The 9782-nt window shown below is 40.6% G+C and overlaps 1 pseudogene; it reads left to right on the top strand.

The window, feature by feature from the left end:
- Positions 1–6790: 6790 nt before the first annotated feature.
- On the top strand, positions 6791–7777 carry LOC103122756 (heterogeneous nuclear ribonucleoprotein C-like; annotated as a pseudogene).
- Positions 7778–9782: the final 2005 nt, after the last annotated feature.

Here is a 9782-nt window from a genome sequence, read left to right as displayed (position 1 = left end):
AAAACTTTGAATAAAATATTTTAAAAGAGGTAAAGAATACACAGGTGGTCTTTGTTTTGCTTTCATTTGTCCAGCTTTTCTGTAGGTTTGATGATATTAACAAACAGAACAAACAGAAAAACATTCAAGGAGCAAAATGGAAGGAGCAGTATGACAAACTTTAGATGTAGAGTAATCTTTAGGAAGTGACAGTCTTTTTGTTTTGAGTTCCTTGTCTTAAATTTATAGTTTGGAAATGAAACCCAAAGGGTACTTCAGGCTACAAGTAATTTCGGGGGAAATGACTCTATTTCCCAGCAGTGTTGTACCTGGCAGTATGCAGCTGTAGAGTTAGCTACTACTTGTCTTCAAGTGGCAACTGTGAGTGAAGTCAACTGCCTGAAGAACAAAGTTAAGAGATAGCAAGAGACTTTGGCAACCTCATTCGAGTTCCCGGATACAGCCAGTCCTGCAGTTACTTAATTAGTCCTTTTCAGTTATGTAAGCTAATGTATTGCTGCTCCTCTTCCCTCCTCTCCTTCCCTTCTCTTTCTTCCTCTCTTCTCCTCCCTTCCTCCTCCTTCTTCCTCCTCCCACTTCCTCTCCTTCTCTTCTCCTTTTTTTTTTTGCATAAAAAAGTTTCAAATAAATTTTCTGTCATTTATAGACAAGTAAATCTCAAGTTTCTCAGCCTTTATAGAAGCCTATTCTAAAGGCAAATTACCAGATTTGGTTCCCCAATATTGTGGCTGAGTCACTTAGGATGGGACCTGAAACTCCACTGAGGGGTAAGCTCCTCCAGCACCACCCCTCCCCACCAAAAGAATGTGGTCTTACACATTGTAAACTGAGACACAGGTTGATAAAGTAGCTCACTTGGATAGAGTGCTACTTTGCTATATGCTTGACCTAGGTTTGAGCCCAGCCTCCACTGCATTGAAGGATACCTCAGTGCTACGGTCTCACTTTCTCTCTCTCTCTACTGCTCTGTATTTATTTAATAACAGCAGCAGCAGCAGCAAAAGCAACAATAATAATGATAGACTGAGAATCTATGGTCTTGGGAAAGAGTGGTCTGCTAATTCCATCAGGAGTAGAAGAAATCCAGATCTTTTAATCACAAAGTCCAAGTAGCAAAGAGTAGGGGAAATGCCTTTTATTCTTCCCCAGTGAACTTGGAGCTGAGAAACTGAAAGGCAGTTGATTTCTCAATCAGGTTCTTCCACCACGTTAAGTGTTCGTAACTCTCCTTGCCTCACAGTGTTGCTACAACAGTTCTGAACACACAAGCAGGAACTGTTTCCTAGGCAAACCGGGAGGTTGCAAACTCTCCTCCATCAGAGAACCAGTAGGAAGGACAAACCTGTCTCCACTCTCTGGGGAGTCTGCCCGGAGTCTACCTGCTTGAGAAATAGGAGACAATACTCTGATCACTGGGGGACTCCAAATCCAGGCAAAACCCTGCTGACTCATTCTCCTTAGCTCCAGGGGAAAAAGATTCCAAGATAGCGTCCATCCCAAAAAAATATAAAGCCTTGGCCCAAGGCCTAGACTTTTATAGAAAACAGCTGACCCCCTAGTATAGGGGTAGGGTGGAGGCACATTGGGCTGAGGTCTCTCTGGACAGAACTTTTTTTTTCTTTTCCTTTTTTTCTTTTTTTTCTTTTTTAAAATTTCTTTATTGGGGAATTAATGTTTTACATTCTATAGATAGATACACTAGTTTGTACATGCATAACATTTCTCAGTTTCCATATAACTATACAACCTCCACTAGGTCCTCTGCCATCCTTCTTGGACCTGTATTCTACCCCCACCCCCCACCCCACCCCAGAGTCTTTTACTTAGGTGCAATACACCAATTCCAGTTCAGGTTCTACTTGTGTTTTCTCTTCTGATCTTATCTTTTTTTTTTTATCCTCCCCACCACCCCAGAGTCTTATACTTTGGTGCAGTACACAAATTCTAGTCCAGGATCTGCTTAGAGTTTTCCCTTCTGATCTTGGTTTTCTTTTGTTTGTTTGTTTTTAATTTCTTTATTGAGGAATTAATGTTTTACATTTGACAGTAAATACAATAGTTTGTACATGCATAACATTCCCCAGTTTTCCATATAGCACTACAACCCCCACTAGGTCCTCTGTCATCCTTCTTGGACCTGTATTCTCACCCCCCACCCCAGAGTCTTTTACTTTTGTACAATACACCAATTCCAGTTCAAGTTCTACTTGTGTTTGCTTTTCTGATCTTGTTTTTCAACTTCTGCCTGAGAGTAAGATCTTCCCATATTTATCCTTCTGTTTCTGACTTATTACACTTAACATGAATTTTTCAAGGTCCATCCAAGATCAGCTGAAAATGGTGAAGTCACCATTTTTCACACCTGAGTAGTATTCCATTGTGTATATATACCAAACTTGCTCAGCCACTCATCTGTTGTTGGACACCTGGGTTGCTTCCAGGTTTTGGCTATTACAAATTGTGCTGCTAAGAACATATGTGTACACAGATCTTTTTGGATGGATGTGTTGGGTTCCTTAGGATATATCCCCAGGAGAGGAGTTGTAAGATCATAGGGTAGGTCCATTTCTAGCCTTCTGAGAGTTCTCCAGACTGTTCTCCACAGAGGTTGGACCAATTTACATTCCCACCAGCAGTGCAGGAGGGTTCCTTTGACCCCACAACCTCTCCAGCATTTGCTGTTGTTACCTTTTCTGATGTATGACATTCTCACAAGAGTGAAGTGGTATCTCATTGTTGTCTTTATTTGCATTTCTCTGACAGTCAGAGACTTGGAGCATTTTTTCATGTATTTCTCAGCCTTTTGGATCTCTTCTGTGGTGGATATTCTGTCTGGACAGAACTCTTAATCATTAATTTATCAACTACTTATAAATATGAGATTTATTCCTTCATTTAACACATACTTATTGGGAGGGGCAAGATAATCATGTGCTTTTGACTGCATTCTTTATCACAAGCACACTTGCTTCTTTGGTTAAGCTTTGCTTTCGATAATGTCTAATAACAAGTGGCATAAGTATATTTTTGTAACCACCATGATATGGTGTAATTTATACCATAATGGATGGATGGGTAGTGTCTTTCCAGACACAGTGTGTGTGTGTGATTTTCTTTCTTTCTTTTTCTCTTTCTTTCTTTCTTTTTTATCGGAGCACTATTCAGCTCTGGCTTATGGTGGTGTGGGGGATTGAACCTGGGACTTTTGGAGCCTTAGTCTTTTTGCATAAACATTATGCTATCTACCTCTGCCCTGTGTGGTATATGGTTTTCAATAAGGACTCAGAGAAAAATTACCAAATTATTGTGTTTGCATATATGCTAAGCCTGTGATCCTTCTAAAGAACTAAAGCTGACTTTCTTGAGGTGTTATTATGTGCCAAGTAAAACTATGTACTAGAGATGCAGAAATAAAAAAGGTATAAGTGTTCCTTAAGTCTGATGGGAGATGCAGCTAAACTAAGAGATTGTTATAATGTTGAATGCAGTGAAAACAGAGGCAAAGGTACTGTATGAGAATTCCCAAAGAAAATCTACCCAGCTCAGCATACATGTGGGACTGGGGAGTACTGGGTATGTTTAGCTTGTAAGTGACAGAATATCCAAGCTAATGAAGTGAAGAGGCAGGAGGTGATTTATTGACTTACAAGAAATCATGAAACGGGGAGACAGCATAATGGTTATGCAAACAGACTCTCATGCCTGAGGCTCCTAAGTCCCAGGTTCAATCCTCCATACTACCATAAGCCTGAGTTGAGCAGTGCTTTGGTGTTTCTCTCTCCCTCTCTCTCTCTCTCCATTTCTCTCAAAAATAAAATTAATTTAAAAAAATTTAAAAAAGAATTGGCGTATTGCACCAAAGTAAAAGACTCTGGGGTGGGTGGGTGGGTGGGTGGGGAGAATACAGGTCCATGAAGGATGATAAATGACATAGTGGGGGTTGTATTGTTAAATGGGAAACTGGGGAATGTTATGCATGTACAAACTATTGTATTTACTGTTGAATGTAAAACATTAATTCCCCAATAAAGAAATAAATTAAAAAATAAAAAAAAAAGAAATCATGAAACAAAACTTCTTTCAAGCATGGCTGAATCCAGTGGCTCAAGTAGTGTCAAAAATAACCTCTTTCTACTTCTTCTCTTCTATCACTTACTCTCTCCATCTTTCAGTTCTGCTTTCCCCCCGATTTGGATTTGCTTTCAGACAAACTTTCTCCATGTGGTAGCATAGAGGGCCAGCAGTGCCCCCAAGCTTGCTTTATAAAAGACCTCCTCTTTCTAGTGGGGGTTGTATTGTTATATGAAAACTGGGAAATGTTATGCATGTACAAACTATTATATTTACTGTGGAATGTAAAACATTAATTTCCCAATAAAGAAATTAAAAAAAAAAAGAGAGAGAGAGAGACCTCCTCTTTTCCAACAATTAAAACAAAAGTCTCGAGTCTGACTGGAAGGACACACCCATCCAGGCAGTGGAATATACTGATTGGTCAAGAGCCAGAACCCCATACCTAAATTCCAAAGGAGTGGAGAAGGAAGTGGTTGCACCTCCCAAAGGAAAACAGAGACACTATTTTCAGATGCAGAAGAAGTAAATGCCCACAGGGGAGTCAGGCTGTAGCGCAGCAGGTTAAGTGCAGTTGGTGCAAAGCACAAGGACCAATGTAAGGATCCCAGTTCAATCCCCCACTCCCCACCTGCAGGGGAGTCACTTCACAAGTGGTGAAGGTCTGCAGGTGTCTTTCTCTGCCCCTCTCTGTCTTCCCCTCCTCTCTCCATTTCTCTCTGTCCTATCCAACAACAACGACACCAATAACAACAACAATAATAACTACAACAATAAAACAACAAGGGCAACAAAAGGAAATAAATAAATATTTTTTAAAAAGTAAACATCCTCAGGCAAGACAAAAGAGCCCCCACTGCAGAAAGCTTCTTGTAGATACTGACCTTTTGTCTAAACTGAAAGCTCAAGGATAAACTGGACTATGCCAGGTAACAAGAAGTGAGAAAGAGCATTCTGAGCAGAGGATAGAAGTAGTGTATGCAACAGTCTAGAAGGGATTGTTTCTTTCAGAAAATGTGAGCGATTTATGCATGACTTAGCCTGATTGGGGGGTATTGTAAGGGGCAGGAAAAAAAAGGGGCAGAGAACTCAGAGATGAGAGACCAGATCTTTTTAAGGAATTGCCATGGAGGGTATAGATAATATAATGGTTACGCAAAGAGACTCTCATGCTAGAAGTTTCAAAGCCTCAGATTCAATTCCACCCCTCCATGCCCCCACCATAAGCTAGAGATGATCAGTGCTCTGGTAAAAAAAAAAAAAAAAAAAATGTATTGCTATTTTATCCATCCCCCTCCCACTCTTCCTCTTTCCCCATCCCCCTCCCACTCCTGAGAATGTGACTCAGTCACGGGGTTTTTACACTCTTGTTTCAAGCTTGGCATAGTTTCTGTGTCTCGTCTAATATGTTGTTTAGTAACAAACAGATCATGTCACCCCACTGATCCACACTGTCAGCTGTTGGATGTCAGCTGATCCTTACAGACTGAGCCACAAATCTTCCAGAGTTGCATAAGGCAAAGGAATTTCAACTTAAAAATCAAAAGAGTATTAGTAAATATGATACAACTGAGCACCTAGTACATACATGTTCAGCCAAGTTTGTTCACTTAGAAAAGGAAACCAATTCCCCAATAAAGAAATGAAAAAAAAGAGAGGGGGGAACCACTTTGTAGCTAGGTCTATAGATAGCTTTTTTTATTTATCATTTTATTTATTTTTAATTTTTTATATTTATTTATAAAATGGAAATAGTGACAAGACCATAGGATAAGAGAGGTACAATTCCACATAATTCTCACCCCCATAGTTCACTATCCCATCCCCTCCCTTGAAAGGTTTTTTATTCTTTAAGGACCCGCATAAGGATCCCGGTCTGAGCCGCCAGCTCCCCACCCGCAGGGGAGTCCCTTCACAAGCAGTGAACCAAGTCTGCAGGTGTCTCTCTTTCTCTCCCCCTCTCTGTCTTCCCCTTCTCTCTCCATTTCTCTCTGTCCTATCTAACAACGACGACATCAATAACATCAACAATAAAAAGACAAGGGCAATGAAAGGGAAAATAAATAAATAAATTTTAAAAATGATTAAAATAGTTTTTAAAAAGCTTTAAAAATAACTACTGGGACACAGATAAGGCATTACTAAGAGAGAAATTTAATATCCATACAGGCACACATAAGGAAACAAGAAAAAGCACAAGTAAACTACCTAACTACACACTTTAAAAACTTAGAACAAAAGAACCTTAGAGCAACCAGAAGGACTAAGATAACTAAAATTAGGGCAAAAATAAATAAATAAATATAACACTGAGGGCCAGGCAGTAACATACTAGGTTAAGCATACAGGACCTGTACAAGGATCCTGGTTCAAGCCTTCATGAGGGGTGAAGCAGGTCTGCAGGTGTCTATCTTTCTCTCTCCCTCTCTATCTTCCCCTCCTCTATCAAATTCTCTCTGTCCTATCTTATATTTAAAAAATGACCTCCAGGTGCAGTGGATTCATAATGCCAGCACAGATCCCCAGCAATAAACCTGGAGGCAAAAAGAAGAAGAAGAAGAAGAAGAAGAAGAAGGAGAAGGAGGAGGAGGAGGAGGAGGAGGAGGAGGAGGAGGAGGAGGAGGAGGAGGAGGAGGAGGAGGAGAAGGAGAAGGAGAAGGAGAAGAACCATACAAAAGATGAATTAAGCTAAATGTTGGTTCCTTGAAAGGGCCAACAGATTTTTTTTGTATGGCGAGAAGAAAACAGAGTGGTTTTGGCAGCATTTACTGGCCTAGAATTGCAGTTGACTTAGCCAGCAAAAGAGATTCAAGATCGAATCTTTTCCTTCTCCCCCCTGGTAAAAAAAAAATAAAAATAAAAAATCCCTTTTCAGTTAGTGGAACATTGCCTGAGTAAGATATTTTTGATCTTCATCTACAGTTTGTGCGAAGCCTTATCAATGACCAGCAACCTTACCAACAAGACAGACCCTCGTTCCATGAATTCCTGTGTCTTCACTGGGAATCTCAATAGTACTTTATGGTCAAGAAGTCTGATGTGGAAGCCATATTCTCAAAATATGGCAAAATTGTTGAATGTTCATAAAAGCTTTGCCTTTGTTCAGTATGTTAATGAGCATGTCAGTATGTCAAGCTGCTGTGGCAGGAGAGGATGGAAGAATGATTGCTGGCCAGGTTTTAGATATTAATCTGGCTGCAGAGCCAAAAGTGAATCGAAGAAAAGCAGGTGTGAAACGATCTGCAGCGGAGATGTACGGGTCAGTACCAGAACACCCTTCTCCATCCCCTCTTTTGACTTGGGCTATGATTTTCAGTGAGATTATTATGACAGGATGTACAGCTACCCAGCACATGTTCCTCCTCCTCCTTCTCCTCCTATTGCACAGGCTGTAGTGCCCTCAAAATGCCAATGTGTATCAGGAAACACCTCACAAAGGGGGAAAAGTGGCTTCAATTCTAAGCATGGACAGCAAGGATCTTCCAAGTCTGCAAAATTGAAAGGAGATGATATTCAGGCCATTAAGGAGTTGACCCAGATAAAGCAAAAAGTTGACACACACAAAAAAAAAAAAAAGGAAGCACATTGAATACATGAATACATTCAACATTTTGGAAAAAATTGAAAAGGAGCAGAGCCGGAAACAAGCAGTAGAGATAAAGAGCAAAAAGTCAGAAGAGGAGCAGAGCACCACCACCCAGAAGAAGGATGAGACTAATGTGAAGATGGAGTCAGAAGACCTGCTGCAGAGGGGGACCTTCTGGATGATGATGATAACCAAGACAGGGGGATGACAAGGGTCCTTGTGCATTGTAATGTGTGCGTTTAACCAGGCGTGCCACCACCTGGCCCCTCTCTGTCTCCCCTCCCCTCTCAATTTCTCTCTGTCTTATCCAATAGAATGGAAAAAAGATGGCCACCAGGAGCTGTGGATTCATAGTGCCAGCACGGAGCCCAGCCATAACCCTGGAAGTGATATAATAAAAAGGAGACCAAACAGAAAAAAGTACATGAATACATTCAACATGAACTAAACATGAATACATGTTGAATACATGGGAGAATTGGTAAAAAAGAAAAGGATAGTTTAAACATAAATGGGTAAAGATGCAGATAATGCTGTTGGTCTTAGAACCTTAATGCAGTTAGTTTCTTAGGTGTTTTGAACTTGAAGGGATCTAAAGGCTTCCTTTTTTTTTAATTTCTTTATTGGGGAATTAATGTTTTACATTCCACAGTAAATACACTAGTTTGTACATGCATAACATTTCCCAGTTTTCCATATAACAATACAACCCCCACTAGGTCCTCTGTCATCCTTCTTGGATCTGTTTTCTCCCCCCCCACCCACCCCAGAGTCTTTTACTTTGGTGTAATATGCCAATTCCAGTTCAGGTTCTACTTGTGTTTTCTCTTCTGATCTTGCTTTTCACCTTCGGCAGAACTCTTTTCCATCTAAATTTTAAAGGTGCTGGGGGCCAGCCCCAGCAGGTTATTAGGGTCAGCCTGAAAGAGGAGGGGGCGTCAGCGAAGAATGAAGAATGAGAGACGAGTGAGTTGATGCTGAATCAAGCAGACATCTTTGTCTTACTTAAGCAGAACTTTATTTTTATAGTCTCATAAGGCTTATCTCATTAAAACAAAAATCACCAAGGTATTGATTATTAAAACAAAAATCACCAAGGCTTTGATTATTGAAACAAAAATCACCAAGTAAGAACAGCACAGGTAGGAAACACCTCCTGCATTGTGGAACATTTACATTCCAGGGGCACTTTCCGCCCTAGAGATCACATCATCGTTTCTATGTCTTTTGTTTTTCCTGTACCTGTGTGCTAGGCAAATGTCCTATTAATTAAGATTAATATTCTACCTTTTATGCCATTCTCTTGGCCCTATGCATCAGAAGACAATGGTTTATAGAAAGTTCAAGCTTGTTATGTTTCTAGGGGCCTTAAACAAATTGAGTAGTCCATTTTTCACAAAACCTGTTCAATTGTTTGATCAAGGAGTTTTGTTTTATTTTGTTCCAAGTTAAACTCTCTAGCTAGAATCCATCTTCTGTGTATGCTCACTATGTGACCTAGGTTCTTGTGTACTATTCCTGCATAAGGAGGTGGGAGCATAGTGGTGGATGGTAGATTAAAAGGCCCATTGTATCTAGGCAGGTACCATTACTTTCCATTAATTATTTATGTTATGTAAGGTGGTCCCTCCACTGTGGGAACCACCAATCTTTCTCTATATTTTAGGGGGAATACTAAAGGAAGTAGTGTAGATAAAGGGGAAAACATTTCTTCCTGTTGGGGCCTCCTGAAAAATTCTGCATTACTGATGTTGCTTGTTCCATTATGTTCAATTTTACAGAGTGCAGTGCAGGTTTTGTCATTATTTTTGTCATTTGGTCAGGCTCTGAGCCTGGCCATAGGTAAATATTATTAAGACCATACAGAGCTTAATCATGGCAAAAGGCGAGATGGTTTCAGTTTGGCCTGGAGAGTCCAGCCGTGCTGAACTTCCTGTGAAGCTGGTACCGTGTCAAGCAGCTCGCATGGCGGCGTCTGCGCCATAAAGGCACCTTCAATGAAATGAATTCAATTACAAAAAAAAAAGGAGTTGGGTGGTAGCACAGTGGGTTAAGCGCAGGTGGTGCAAAGCACAAGGACCGGGGTAAGGATCCAGGTTCAAGCCCCTGGCTCCCCACCTGCAGG

This window comes from Erinaceus europaeus, chromosome 1, assembly GCF_950295315.1.
Source record: "Erinaceus europaeus chromosome 1, mEriEur2.1, whole genome shotgun sequence".
Lineage (NCBI taxonomy): Eukaryota > Metazoa > Chordata > Mammalia > Eulipotyphla > Erinaceidae > Erinaceus > Erinaceus europaeus.
The sequence above is the reverse complement of the archived record's forward strand: the minus strand, read 5'-3'. Positions and strand labels throughout refer to the sequence as shown.